The sequence below is a fragment of the Triticum dicoccoides genome, chromosome 6A, assembly GCF_002162155.2.
Source record: "Triticum dicoccoides isolate Atlit2015 ecotype Zavitan chromosome 6A, WEW_v2.0, whole genome shotgun sequence".
NCBI classification, from domain to species: domain Eukaryota; kingdom Viridiplantae; phylum Streptophyta; class Magnoliopsida; order Poales; family Poaceae; genus Triticum; species Triticum dicoccoides.
Window position 1 is genome coordinate 531,728,788 of NC_041390.1, and position 16,529 is coordinate 531,745,316.

Here is a 16,529-nt window from a genome sequence, read left to right on the forward strand (position 1 = left end):
TTTTTTTGATAAAGTTGGCCTGGGGAGTGATAGAGAGAGGCTCTGCAGTCGGGCCTGGGCTCGGGTGGACTATGGGCTCATGAGTCAATGTTCTGCAGTCCGGACGAGGGCCAATTTCAACAAAATACAATTGTCTCCAAAAAAAAAAATACAACCATGCTCGGATACATGATGATGCAAGCGCCACCGTCTGGTGCCCAACCGGAGGATCCGCAGCGCCTCGTCAAGAGACCCATTCCCTCTCATAAGCTCACAGCCTCACAGGTGCGGTAATTTTCAACAAATTGCTCCGTCAAAACCACACAAAAAACACCACGACAACAAGGGAAGAAAAGGTGCATAGGGGCCATGGACTTGCCGGAAGCTGGGGGCGCACCGAAGTTAGGGCAGGAGTGCGACTTGGGGCTGCGTGATCGGTCGTCGGCTTAGGGGATCTCTCTTATTGAAGCATTCTATGGACAGAAGAGAGAGCATGAGAGTATCTACAATCACAAGTATCAAATTCTATCTGTGTCTGGGCGTGTCTGCAGACAATGATTGATCAGCATGCAAAAAATCGATTTTGCAACTGTATATCTCATTTTCAAATTATCAAATCCATACAATTACATGGCATGTAAATTTAATCTAAATTTTCGTCGGTAATCGTTGACGATGACATGTACATAGGGTAGGGTCATATGTCTGTCCTAGACGCCCTACCCAAGGACGCTGCCCTAGAGTCAAGAACATTCAAAGGACAACATAAGATATCGACTGAAATCACCTTGGAATGCAATCCACTCGACCATTTATCTCACTCAGATACCCCAATTCCATTCGACCAAGATAGAGTCACTCGACCGTACGGAGAATCACTCGGAGTACAGAAGATCTAAAACCATCTCTAGATGGCAACGGTCAGACGTTCACTCCCTAGTCTTAAAGGTCATTAATAGTCATTATAGCGGGCGTTACCAGTAATGTCTCTGTCTTAACCTACATTAAACCTTGTGTAACTGAGGCCTGTGAAGGGGTGGCGCACTCTATATAAGCCACCCTCCCCTCTGGCACAAGGGTTCGCACCCCCTGTAACTTTCACACACAGTCCAGTCGACCAAGCCTCCAGACACCGAGACGTAGGGCTATTATTTCTTCTAAGAAGGGCCTGAACTCGTAAATCTTGCGTGCACAACCTTGCCGTAGCTAGGGCCTTGCCTCCTCCTATGTACCCCCTATTCTTACTGCCAGACTTGCTCCCACGACAGTTGGCGCCCACCGTGGGGCCGGCGTCTTAGCGACTTCCGGTGAGATTGCAGTTTTTTCCAATTTTCATCAACACGGTTTCCGGCGATGGTTTGGCTTTGGGCCGCAAGATCCGTCTCAGCGCGCTCATTTTCGTCGCCGACGACTCCGCCTGGATCCAAGACCCCTCGACGTTGAGGCCCTTCCCGTCCGCGGGGCGGCGCACTTCCGAGCGAGTGCTTGCGGCGTCCTATTGCGGCAGCCATCGACCCAGTATGAATCGGCTCCCGTGTCATCCACTTTCCGCGATGTACGCCACCGCAAGCGATCCAGTCGGTCGCGGCTTCAGCGGTGGGTGAAGCATGCGGTGACTCGACAGACAACCACCCCTCAAGTTGCGGCAATCGGGCCCGACGAATCTCTCTACGGACCATTCGACTGGTTCCGCAGAGACTCTTTCCGAGTGCAGAAGCAGCGACCCTGCAGCGAAGTCCTCATGGTCGACACGCCGCGCAGCCCACCTGGGTTCCGTCGCGGTGGTGGCGGCGATGGCGACGGCGGCCCGTCGCATGGTCACGACGAATATCATCCTGAAGCCCTCACTTTGGAGCAGAGGGACGAGCTGCATCGTCGCAACATGGAAGCGCTCCACACCCCCATCGTTGGCGAGACCTCCGAGGCTCGGGCCTTGGAGGTTGCACGTCTGGCCACCTTGGCTGAGCGTGCACGACTGGAGAATCTCCAACATTCACTCGACGAGCGCGCCCGTCGGCAGATCCCCGAATCCAGTCGATGGCCTCTACAATTGTTTCCGCCTGAATCTCGGGTATACCGTACTCCAGTCCAGAATCTTTCAGCCGCAACATGAATAGTAGAGTCAATTCAGTCGTCTCATTTAGAAGCTGGTAGAGGGCTGCTGCAGATCCGCGCGCTGCTCCGAGCGGCGGGTGAACAAAACTCAGCTGTTTCTCAGTCGCGCAACAGGATCCATAGTAGATCTGTGGTCGTGGACACAGTTCAGTCGGCACACAGCCCAAGATCGCCCCCGTGGCGTGACAATCATGGGCATCGCTAGGATCAGTACCTGCATCGAGGCCACGAACAATATGATCACTGGTACGCCCGCGATGACCACCGTCGAGTGCCTACACCCCCTCTGAGGGGCGGGTCGTACGCACCCCGGCGATATGATGACAGGCGCCCGTATGGTGATGAGAGGATCCGCAGCGCCTCATCAAGAGACCCATTCCCTCCTCCACTCCCTCTTATAAGCACGCAGGTGCGGTAATTTTCAACAAATTGCTCCATCAAAACCACACAAAAAAACACCACGGCAACGAGGAAAAAATGATGTGTGCATAGGGGCCAGGAAGAGTAGGGCATGGGAGCCAAAGTTAGGGCAGGAGTGCAACTTGGGGTTGCACGATCGGTCGCCGGCTTAGGGGATCTCTCTTATTGAAGCAATCTAGGGAGAGAAGAGAGAGCATGAGAGTATCTACGATCACAGGTATAAAAAACATATCCACGTCTAGGCGTGTCCGCGGACAATGACTGATCAACACGCAAAAATTCAATTTCACAACTGTATACCTCATTTTCAAATTATCAAATCCATACAATTACATGCCACGTAAAATTAATCTACATTTTCGCCGGTAAACATCCTTGTTGTTCCGACCGTGTCCATGTACAGCGGCCGGCTTAACCCCTCGAAGTGAAGGCGCAGTTGCCGGCGAGGTAATGTAGGACATGTGACACGGACCGGCTCACGGGACTCGATGCGCCTTCATCTCCCATGCCCTATTCTTCCTCGTCGGAGTCCACAACTTGTTCGTTGCAACTGGGCATAAGGTCGATGATGGATGTGGCGAGCGGTCGGGCCGGACGGCATGCGGCTCCGCCTTCGCTGCCTGGGCAGCGAGAGCTTCCGTGGCCATCCGCTCTTGGTGCCTTGCACCTTGTGTCTGCAGCGTGCTTGCCATACACCATGCTGGCGTTGACCTCTGGCTCGGAGCCCACCCCCGCGGGGACGGCGCGCCACCGAATGGGTTGCACTGTCATCCCGGGGTTCAACTGCCAGATGGCCTGCATCGTGTTCGGCAAGGCAGGGGTACAACGCCTCCCACCACGAGCCTCGGGTAGATCCAGTCGCATTCACGCGAACACAATGGGTTCCTAGCGATACGAGTCCGTCCGCGATCAGGCGCACTCCTCCCGGGAGCGATGGAGAGCCACACGGACTGCCATCTCCTCCTTGGGACTGTAAGGGACAAGGTCCCAGTCGTCGGATCCAGACATCCCGGAGTTAGATTCGCTGCCTGCCACGCTAGAAACAAACGGATTTCGACGAAGGAGAGCTTGGGGGGAGGGGAGTGAAGTGGAGTGTGGCTAGGGTTTCTTCTAGAGTGCGGATATGGTTGAATATATGTGGGTCGGGTGGGCCATTGTAGTCTAGATCCAACATGGCAGGCGCGCCCTGGCACATCCGGGCCTCCCTATCTCCGCCCCACATATGAATATGGCAGTTGTCGGTCAGTTCGGACATTTTGATTGCTTTCAGGCGTCAGGTTGGATAGCAATTCCGCGCCCAAACAGTGATCGAGCAGGCCATCTCAGCGTCTAAGAAGGATGGGGAGCGTCTGGTTGTAGATGATAGGATAAGAAAATTAAATTGAAAAATATTAAAACTGGGTGACCTACGAGACTTCTCAGTGTTTAGACAACATCATCCGCCTGATCTACAAACTAACGGGTCTAGTCAACTAGCCGGGCAACTTACAATGCGCACATGCTAATTTCACCGCTCGATCGTGTGTCAACTGGGCCTACGTAGCTAGGAAACTCCTCCACAACCCCACCTGGGCCAACTCTGGTTCAACTATGTTCCCATTCATCGGATTGAAAACATACGACCAGATTGGCATTCTAGACATCAGGGTATCTTCAACGGCAACTCACAAAAATCCTTTCGCATTCGTCCGCGGTCACGGATGCGGGAGGACGCCATCCAACGCTAGCCGGATACGTTTTCACAGTAGCTCAAACTAACCGGACGAAATTCGATCAAACACGGCCAGACTTTATATAAACATGACGGATTTCATTACATTTTACTTAAATTCGATCAAACACGGCTCACGGGACTCAAGGCGTCGCCATCTCTCATGCCCTACTCTTCCTCGTTGAAGTGTGCAGCCTGTACGTTGTTAGTGGACGAGAGGTCTATGATGGACGTGATGCTCGGGATATCATGTGCGTTCGCTGCTGCGTGGGGATCTGGGCCAAGCCTTTATATGGAATACATATGTGTCAGGCCTTGTTTGTGGGCCAGGTTTGGGGCGTAGGCATAGTGGTTTCTGGACGGCCATCTCGCACTGACGGGCTGAGTCGTGGCCTAGTTCGCGTCTTTTCGTCTGATCCGTGGCTCGGATAAGTCGCTTTCTGTCAGAGCGAGTCAGCCTCGAATGATGCAGGTCAAGAGTCTTCTTCCCCAATGCGATAACTCGCAAGGGAGAGGCCGAGGGAGTTTGAGAACAGGCGACGGATGCGCAATGGAGTTCCTCATGCAGAGGTATGTCGACCGAGAAATTTGTTTTTTTTGTTCACCCTAGCTCACGATTTGAAGGCTGGAGCTCAGGTGGCTGAGGTCTATTCGCTTTATCTAACAGATTGACTCTGATTGAACAGCTCGGGGAGAGACTGGTCCCGGAAGATACGCCGACGGATGGTACCACGCGGACGTTGGTGGAGGTGGCACCGCCGGAGGGCACAGGTGTGGGCGACGAAGGGTTGATCTGAGGCGCATCTGGACACTGGCAAGGAGCAAAGATGGTCGAATCTGCAGCGCGGCTCAAGCGGCAGCAGGTTGATCACGGGTGCTGGTAGACAATTAGTATCGGTTGGTAACACCAACCGGTACTAAATGTTTGGGGGGGTTTTGGTTTTACTTTTTATTTTTCCATTAATTTTGTGTTTTCCATTTAATTCTTTTTTGTTTGCTGGTATTTTATGATACTACGTATTGTACACGTTATGCATATATATAAATAGATTTTCTCGTAGAACCGATCATATATAATTTATATCATCGAATGTCTCACAACCACCATTAATTATTCACACATACACATGTGTGTGTGTATACACAATTTCTCCTACATGTTGCCTTGGTGTCTTCAGAGATGACAAGTGGTTCATGGGGCTGTACGGGTAATAGTATTCTCCTTTGGGATCTATGACCTGGTCGAGCAAAAATCCCGCTATTTCATCTTGAAGTGCTAGTATGCGCTCTGTTTATAGGAGCTTCTCCCGCACCTCTTTGAACTATTAAGAAGGAGATCAATATGCATGTGTATTAGTTGTATGACTAGATATCGGTAATGATGTAAATATTGTGAATAGTGTACTGGCAAACGTACCCATTCCTGTCTATCAGATTTGCTCCTTTCGGACGCCATCATGCGAATATTCTCGCAAACGTAGTATGCACACAGATCAGTCCCCGTAGCCTGCTTCAAGGCCTTTACGAGAATGGAATTTAATCAGATAATAATTAATCAAGCATGATAATTAATTAATGGTATTGAAACAAGAATTAAAGAGATGGTAAGCTAGCTAGTAATACTTAATTACTTACCTTGGGTCGAAACCAAAACAACTTTTGTCGCCATTTGCCTGGAGTCACCTTGATGAACTTTTCCCAAGCCCTGCCCGCCAACAAAGAAAATGAATAAAGGGGTTATTAAATAGTTCATATCAGGAAATGACGAACTAATTAAATAGGCCGAGATATAATTAATAATGATTGAAATTACCTGCCGACTATCCCCTTCACGATGACAAAGTCACTTTGTTCCTTAAGTAGTGAGTCCAGTACTTCAACTGTTCCTTTATCAACTTTAATGACTAACAAGATCCAGTGGTAATTGCATGCGCATATATTTGCATGTCTTAGTTAAGCGGGCATGTGCACAACACTAATCAACTAGTCTAAACTGTTGGAAATATTCCCTAGAGGCAATAATAAATTGATTATTATTATATTTCCTTGTTCATGATAATCGTTTATTATCCATGCTAGAATTGTATTGATAGGAAACTCAAATACATGTGTGGATACATAGACAACACCATGTCCCTAGTAAGCCTCTAGTTGACTAGCTCGTTGATCAATAGATGGTTACGGTTTCCTGACCATGGACATTGGATGTCATTGATAACGGGATCACATCATTAGGAGAATGATGTGATGGACAAAGACCCAATCCTAAGCCTAGCACAAGATCATGTAGTTCGTATGCTAAAGCTTTTCTAATGTCAAGTATCATTTCCTTAGACCATGAGATTGTGCAACTCCTGGATATCGTAGGAGTGCTTTGGGTGTGCCAAATGTCACAACGTAACTGGGTGGCTATAAAGGTACACTACAGGTATCTCCAAAAGTGTCTGTTGGGTTGGCATGAATCGAGACTGGGATTTGTCACTCCGTGTAAACGGAGAGGTATCTCTGTGCCCACTCGGTAGGACATCATCATAATGTGCACAATGTGATCAAGGAGTTTATCACGGGATGATGTGTTACGGAACGAGTAAAAGAGACTTGTCGATAACAAGATTGAACAAGGTATCGGGATACCGACGATCGAATCTCGGGCAAGTATCGTACCGCTGGACAAAGGGAATTGTATACGTGATTGATTAAGTCCTTGACATCGTGGTTCATCCGATGAGATCATCGTGGAACATGTGGGAGCCAACATGGGTATCCAGATCCCGCTGTTGGTTATTGACCGGAGAGTCATCTCGGTCATGTCTGCATGTCTCCCGAACCCGTAGGGTCTACACACTTAAGGTTCGGTGACGCTAGGGTTATAGAGATATTAGTATGCGGTAACCCGAATGTTGTTCGGAGTCCCGGATGAGATCCTGGACGTCACGAGGAGTTCCGGAATGGTCCGGAGGTAAAGAATTATATATAGGAAGTGCTATTTCGGCCATCGGGACAAGTTTCGGGGTCACCGGTATTGTACCGGGACCACCGGAAGGGTCCCGGGGGTCCACCGGGTGGGGCCACCTGCCCCGGCGGGCCACATGGGCTGTAGGGGGTGCACCTTGGCCTATATGGGCCAATGGCACCAGCCCCAAGAGGCCCATGCGCCAAGAGAAGAGGGAAAGGAAGAGTCCTAAAGGGGGAAGGTACCTCCTAGGTGCCTTGGGGACGAGGGACTCCTCCCTGGCCGCACCCTTCCTTCGAGGAAGGGCCAAAGGCTGCGCCCCCCCTCTCCCTTGGCCCTATATATAGTGGGGGAAAGGGAGGGCAGCAACACCTAAGCCCTGGCGCCTCCCTCTCCCTCCCATGACACATCTCCCTCCTCTCGCAGCGCTTGGCGAAGCCCTATTGAAATCCCGCTACTTCCACCACCACGCCGTCGTGCTGCTGGATCTCCATCAACCTCTCCTCCCCCCTTGCTGGATTAAGAAGGAGGAGACATCGCTGCTCCGTACGTGTGTTGAACGCGGAGGTGCCGTCCGTTCGGTGCTAGGATCATCGGTGATTTGGATCACGACGAGTACGACTCCATCAACCCCGTTCTCTTAAACGCTTTCGCGCGCGATCTACAAGGGTATGTAGATCCACTCCTCCCTCGTTGCTAGATGACTCCATAGATAGATCTTGGTGACACGTAGGAAAATTTTGAATTTATGCTACGTTCCCCAACAGTGGCATCATGAGCTAGGTCTATGTGTAGTTTCTATGCACGAGTAGAACACAAAGTAGTTGTGGGCGTTGATTTTGTTCAATATGCTTACCGTTACTAGTCCAATCTTGATTCGGTGGCATTGTGGGATGAAGCGGCCCGGACCGACCTTACACGTACTCTTATGTGAGACTGGTTCCACCGACTGACATGCACTAGTTGCATAAGGTGGCTAGCGGGTGTCTGTCTCTCCCACTTTAGTCGGATCGGATTCGATGAAAAGGGTCCTTATGAAGGGTAAATAGCAATTGGCATATCACGTTGTGGTTCTTGCGTAGGTAAGAAACGTTCTTGCTAGAAACCCATAGCAGCCACGTAAAACATGCAAACAACAATTATAGGACGTCTAACTTGTTTTTGCAGGGTATGCTATGTGATGTGATATGGCCAAAAGGATGTGATGAATGATATATGTGATGTATGAGATTGATCATGTTCTTGTAATAGGAATCACGACTTGCATGTCGATGAGTATGACAACCGGCAGGAGCCATAGGAGTTGTCTTAATTTATTTATGACCTGTGTGTCAACATAAACGTCATGTAATTACTTTACTTTATTGCTAACCGTTAGCTGTAGTAGTAGAAGTAATAGTTGACGAGACAACTTCATGAAGACACGATGATAGAGATCATGATGATGGAGATCATGGTGTCATGCCGGTGACAACGATGATCATGGAGCCCCGAAGATGGAGATCAAAAGGAGCAAAATGATATTGGCCATATCATGTCACTGTTTGATTGCATGTGATGTTTATCATGTTTATACATCTTATTTGCTTAGAACGACGGTAGTAAATAAGATGATCCCTCATTAAAATTTCAAGAAAGTGTTCCCCCTAACTGTGCACCATTGCGAAAGTTCGTCGTTTCGAAGCACCATGTGATGATCGGGTGTGATAGATTCTTACGTTCGAATACAACGGGTGTTGACGAGCCTAGCATGTACAGACATGGCCTCGGAACACATGCGAAACACTTAGGTTAACTTGACGAGCCTAGCATGTACAGACATGGCCTCGGAACACAAGAGACCGAAAGGTCGAGCATGAGTCGTATAGAAGATACGATCAACATGAAGATGTTCACCGATGATGACTAGTCCGTCTCACGTGATGATCGGACACGGCCTAGTTGACTCGGATCATGTAATCACTTAGATGACTAGAGGGATGTCTATCTGAGTGGGAGTTCATAAGATGAACTTAATTATCCTGAACATAGTCAAAAGGTCTTCGCAAATTATGTCGTAGCTCGCGCTTCAGTTCTACTGTTTAGATATGTTCTTAGAGAAAATTTAGTTGAAAGTTGATAGTAGTAATTTTGCGGACTAGGTCCGTAATCTGAGGTTTGTCCTCATTGCTTCATAGAAGGCTTATGTCCTTAATGCACCGCTCAGTGTGCTGAACCTCGAACGTTGTCTATGGATGTTGCGAACATCTAACATACACATTTTGATAACTACGTGATAGTTCAGTTAAACGGTTTAGAATTGAGGCACCGAAGACGGTTTTGAAACGTCGCGAAACATATGAGATGTTTCAAGGGCTGAAAGTGGGATTTCAGGCTCGTGCCCACGTCAAGAGGTATAAGACCTCCGACGATTTTCTTAGCCTACAAACTAAGGAGAAAAGCTCAATTGTTGAGCTTGTGCTCAGATTGTCTGAGTACAACAATCATTTGAATCGAGTGGGAGTTGATCTTCCAGATGAGATAGTGATGTTTCTCCGAAGTCATTACCACCAAGCTGCTAGAGCTTCGTGATGAACTATAATGTATCGGGGACATATATGATGATCCTTGAGATATTCGTGATGTTTGACACCACAAAAGTAGAAATCAAGAAGGAGCATCAATTGTTGATGGTTGGTGAAACCACTAGTTTCAAGAAGGGCAAGGGCAAGAAGGGATACTTCATGAAACGGCAAATCAGCTGCTGCTCTAGTGAAGAAACCCAAAGTTGAACCCAAACCCGAGACTAAGTGCTTCTGTAATAAGGGGAACAGCCACTGGAGCAGAATTACCCTAGATACTTGGTAGATGAGAAGGCTGGCAAAGTCGATAGAAGTATATTGGATATACATTGTGTTAATGTGTACTTTACTAGTACTCCTAGTAGCACCAGGGTATTAGATACCGGTTCGGTTGCTAAGTGTTAGTAACTCGAAATAAAAGCTACGGAATAAACGGAGACTAGCTAAAGGTGAGCTGACGATATGTGTTGGAAGTGTTTCCAAGGTTGATATGATCAAGCATCGCACGCTCCCTCTACCATCGAGATTGGTATTAAAACCTAAATAATTGTTATTTGGTGTTTGCGTTGAGCATAGACATGATTGGATTATGTCTATCGCGATACGGTTATTCATTTAAGGGGAATAATGGTTACTCTGTTTATTTGAATAATACCTTCAATGGTCTTACGCCTAAAATGAATGGTTTATTGAATCTCGATCGTAGTGATACACATGTTCATGCCAAAAGATATAGGATAGTAATGATAGTACCACCTACTTGTGGCACTGCCACTTAAGTCATATCGGTATAAAACGCATGAAGAAGCTCCATGTTGATGGATCTTTGGACTCACTCATTTTTGAAAGGATTGAGACATGCGAACCATGTTTTTTGGTAGATATGCATGAAGAAACTCTATACAGATGGATCGTTTGGACTCACTTGATTTTGAATCACTTGAGACATGCAAATCATACCACATGGGCAAGATGACTGAAAGCCTCGTTTTTCAGTAAAATGAAACTAGAAAGCAACTTGTTGGAAGTAATACATTTTGATGTGTGCAGTCCAATGAGTGCTGAGGCGTGTAGTGGATATCGTTATGTTCTTACTTCACAGATGATTTGAGTAGATGTTGAGTATATTTACTTGATGAATCACGAGTCTGAATTATTGAAAGGTTCAAGTAATTTCAGGGTGAAGTTGAAAGATTGTCGTGACAAGAGGATAAAAGATCTATGATATGATCATAGAGATGAATATCTGAATTACGAGTTTGGCACATAATTAAGACATTGTGGAAATTGTTTCACAACTAATATAGCCTGGAATACCGTAGTGTGATGGTGTGTCCGAACATCATAACTGCACCCTATTGGATATGATGCATACCATGATGTCTCTTATCGAATTACCACAATAGTTTGTGGGTTAGGCATTAGAGACAACCACATTCACTTTAAAAGGGGCACCACGTAATTCCGATGAGATGACACCATATGAACTATGGTTTAGAGAAACCTAAGCTGTCATTTCTTAGAAGTTTGGGGCTGCGACGCTTATGTGAAAAAGTTTTAGGCTGATAAGCTCGAACCCAAAGCGGATAAATGCATCTTCATAGGACACCCAAAACAATTGGGTATACCTCCGGTCTCAGATCCGAAAGCAATAAGGGATTGTTTCTGGAATCGGGTCCTTTCTTGAGGAAAAGTTTCTCTCGAAAGAATTGAGTGGGAGGATGGTGGAGACTTGCTGAGGTTATTGAACCGTCTCTTCAACTAGTGTGTGGCAGGGCACAGGAAGTTGTTCCTATGGCACCTACACCAATTGAAGTGGAAGCTTATGATAGTGATCATGAAACTTCAGATCAAGTCACTACCAAACCTCGTGGGATGACAAGGATGCGTACTACTTCAGAGTGGTACGTAATCCTATCTTGGAAGTCATGTTGGTAGACAACAATGAACCTACGAGCTATGGAGAATCGATGGTGGGCCCGGATTCCGATAAATGGCTCGAGGCCATAAAATCCGAGAGAGAATCCATGTATGGAAACAAAGTGTAGACTTTGACAGAACAGCTCGATGGTCGTGAGGCTATTGAGTACAAATGGATTTTAAAAGGAAGACGGACAATGATGGTAAATGTCACCATTAAAAAGCTCGACTTGTCGTTAAGATGTTTTTCGACAAGTTCAAGGAGTTGACTACGATGAGACTTTCTCACTCGTAGCGATGCTAAGAGTCTGTTGGAATTATATTAGCGATTACTGCATTATTTATGAAATCTTGCAGATAGGATATCAAAACATTGTTTCCTCGATGATTTTTGAGTAAAGGTTGTATGTGATACAACCGGAAGGTTTTGTCAATCCTGAAAGATGCTAATAAGTATGCAAAGCTCCAGCAATCCTTCTAAGGACTCGAGTAAGCATCTCGGAGTTGGAATGTATGCTTTGATGAGATGATCAAAGATTTTGGGTGTATACAAAGTTTATGAGAAACTTGTATTTCCAAAGAAGTGAGTGGGAGCACTATAGAATTTCTGATGAATATATGTTGTTGACATATTGTTGATCAGAAATGATGTAGAATTTCTGGAAAGCATATAGGGTTATTTGGAAAGTGTTTTTCAATGGAAAGCCTGGATTAAGCTACTTGAACATTGAGCATCAAGATCTATAAGGATAGATCAAAACGCTTAATGGTACTTTCAAATGAGCACATACCTTAACATGATCTTGAAGGTGTTCAAGATGGATCAGTCAAAGAAGGAGTTCTTGCCTGAGTTGTAAGGTATGAAGTTAAGACTTAAAGCTCGACCGCGGCAGAATAGAGAGAAAGGACGAAGGTCGTCCCCTATGCTTTAGACGTAGGCTCTACAGTATGCTATGCTGTGTACCGCACCTAAAGTGTGCCTTGCCATGAGTCAGTCAAGGGGTACAAGAGTGATCCAAGAATGGATCACAGGACAGCGGTCAAAGTTATCCTTAGTAACTAGTGGACTAAGGAATTTTCTCGATTATGGAGGTGGTAAAAGAGTTCGTCGTAAAGGGTTACGCCGATGCAAACTTTGACACTAATCCAGATTATTCTGAGTAGTAAACTGGATTCGTATAGTAGAACAGTTATTTGGAATAGCTCCAAATGTAGCGTAGTAGTTGCATCTACAAGATGACATAGAAATTTGCGGAGTACATACGAATCTGAAAGATTCAGACCCGTTGACTATAACATCTCTCACAAGCATAACATGATCAAACCCAGAACTCATCGAGTGTTAATCACATGGTAACGTGAACTAGATTATTGACTCTAGTAAACTCTTTGGGTATTAGTCACATGGGGATGTGACCTTGAGTGTTAGTCACATAGCGATGTGAACTGGATTATTGACTCTAGTGCAAGTGGGAGACTGTTGGAAATATGCCCTAGAGGCAATAATAAATTGATTATTATTATATTTCCTTGTTAATGATAATCGTTTATTATCCATGCTAGAATTGTATTGATAGGAAACTCAAATACATGTGTGGATACATAGACAACACCATGTCCCTAGTAAGCCTCTAGTTGACTAGCTCGTTGATCAATAGATGGTTACGGTTTCCTGACCATGGACATTGGATGTCATTGATAACGGGATCACATCATTAGGAGAATGATGTGATGGACAAAGACCCAATCCTAAGCCTAGCACAAGATCATGTAGTTCGTATGCTAAAGCTTTTCTAATGTCAAGTATCATTTCCTTAGACCATGAGATTGTGCAACTCCTGGATACCATAGGAGTGCTTTGGGTGTGCCAAACGTCACAACGTAACTGGGTGGCTATAAAGGTACACTACAGGTATCTCCAAAAGTGTCGGTTGGGTTGGCACGAATCGAGACTGGGATTTGTCACTCCGTGTAAACGGAGAGGTATCTCTGGGCCCACTCGGTAGGACATCATCATAATGTGCACAATGTGATCAAGGAGTTTATCACGGGATGATGTGTTACGGAACGAGTAAAAGAGACTTGCCGGTAACGAGATTGAACAAGGTATCGGGATACCGACGATTGAATCTCGGGCAAGTATCGTACCGCTGGACAAAGGGAATTGAATACGGGATTGATTAAGTCCTTGACATCGTGGTTCATCCGATGAGATCATCGTGGAACATGTGGGAGCCAACATGGGTATCCAGATCCTGCTATTGGTTATTGACCGGAGAGTCATCTCGGTCATGTCTGCATGTCTCCCGAACCCGTAGGGTCTACACACTTAAGGTTCGGTGACGCTAGGGTTATAGAGATATTAGTATGCGGTAACCCGAAAGTTGTTCGGAGTCCCGGATGAGATCCCGGACGTCACGAGGAGTTCCGGAATGGTCTGGAGGTAAAGAATTATATATAGGAAGTGCTATTTCGGCCATCGGGACAAGTTTCGGGGTCACCGATATTGTACCGGGACCACCGGAAGGGTCCCGGGGGTCCACCGGGTGGGGCCACCTGCCCGGGCGGGCCACATGGGCTGTAGGGGGTGCACCTTGGCCTATATGGGCCAAGGGCACCAGCCCCAAGAGGCCCATGCACCAAGAGAAGAGGGAAAGGAAGAGTCCTAAAGGGGGAAGGCACCTCCTAGGTGCCTTGGGGAGGAGGGACTCCTCCCTGGCCGCACCCTTCCTTGGAGGAAGGGCCAAAGGCTGCGCCCCCCCCCCCTCTCCCTTGGCCCTATATATAGTGGGGGAAAGGGAGGGCAGCAACACCTAAGCCATGGTGCCTCCCTCTCCCTCCCATGACACATCTCCCTCCTCCCGCAGCGCTTGGCGAAGCCCTGTTGGAATCCCGCTACTTCCACCACCACGCCGTCGTGCTGCTGGATCTCCATCAACCTCTCCTCCCCCCTTGCTGGATCAAGAAGGAGGAGATGTCGCTGCTCCGTACATGTGTTGAACGCGGAGGTGCCGTCCGTTCGGCGCTAGGATATCAGTGATTTGGATCACGGCAAGTACGACTCCATCAACCCCATTCTCTTGAACGCTTCCGTGCGCGATCTACAAGGGTATGTAGATCCACTCCTCCCTCGTTGCTAGATGACTCCATAGATAGATCTTGGTGACACGTAGGAAAATTTTGAATTTATGCTATGTTCCCCAACATAAACCCTATACACTTAATCACTACTAGGGAAAAGCCTAGCAGAAGCGCGGGTTTTGGGTGTATCGGTAGCGCGGGTGCCCGCGCTAATGATACGGCGCCACAGCTAACTTGTAGCAGTAGCACGTGTTGACACACACCACTGCTATACATGGTTAGCTGTAGCGTGCGTTGCAAACAGCGCTACTGCTAATTAGCTGTAGCGGGTCTTATATCCCGCGCTACTGCTATTATTTTCAAAAACAAAAAAATCTCGATCCCGTACGTGTTGTCAATGGTAGAAGTGGTTCGATCTAGCGATGATCGGCTTCGCCGGAGGCATGAACGGACAGCGGAAGACCATATCCAGTAGCGGCTGTTGGAGAGGGCCCATTTCGATGGCAGAGCCAGGCCGCGGCGTGGGGCTCCTCTTCTCGACCATGCCAGATAGCTCCGGGTCTTCCATGGCAACGACCTGCACGTGCATGGACATGGGAGGGTGAGTCAAACCAGAGAGAGAAAAGGAAAACCGAGGGAGAGAGGAAGGCGATGTAGGGAGCAGCGGAGCTAGTGACCGGTGGTGAGGTGCTCCGGTGTGGTGGCGCGGGCCGGAGGCCTCCTAGACGTCGGTGGAAGACCGGCGAGCTCCTAGACGCCGGTGGCGCGAGGCGGTGGCCTCTTTCGGCGCCACGGAGGAGGATGGGCGCATGGGCAAGAGGTCCATGTGAGAGCGTATGGAAAGTGAGAGGAGAGAGTGGTGGAAGAGAGGAGGGATTTGGGGGAGGAGATGGGGATTCGGCCGAGGATATGGCGACTTCACCTACCTCGTATTTAGTAGTAGCGAGGGGTATAAAACCGTGCTACTACTATCAACATAGTAGTAGCGCGGGTTTATACCCCTCGCTACTACTATGGCATGTGTCGGGGAGCACAGTAGAGACCGCTTAGTAGTAGCGAGGGGTAAAAACCCGCGCTACTGCTAAGATTTTGTGTATAAGGTTTTCCCTAGTAGTGAATTATTAACATCTAGATAGCTAGTAAGCAAAAATAGAATTTGTACTACAAGACAGTGTGACTCACCTGAAGTTGTACGGAAGTAGTATATCTTCATTGCTATTGAGGGGCTTGAAGAACTCTAGCATGGTTTCCCTAAACTTGCTCGACAACTTGGAATTTGCCATGTGTATTCATTAACTATATTTGGGTCAATGAACCCAATGCCATAGCATCCAGATTTTTTCATTTCATACATTTTCATCCTGCATAATACCATAGAAAAGAATATAGTGAGGATAATTACAGGTAATGATTGATCAAAAGGATCACTACAGCTAGCTTGAGACTTAAATTACAGAAAGAAATCACTTACAGACAATAGCAACTGACAAGAGATTTGTCGAGTGCGTCTTGATTGTATAACTGAAATAGTTCTGAATACTCAACGGACAGAGCTTTCTCATGGAAGTAACGCTCCTCCTTGACATTCACCATGAGGGACTCTCGATTGGAAATCTTGGTAATGTTCATGTACCACTGATGCAATTCATACATTCTCGTCGGGAGGTTCTTGACCTCCTCGGGCTTGACCAAAGGTTGGCCCCGGACATATTTCCATTTTATTTCCTCCTCTCTAAGAGGAGACATGGGCTCAAACTCGAGGAGTTGTCCAACACTGATATCGAGAATT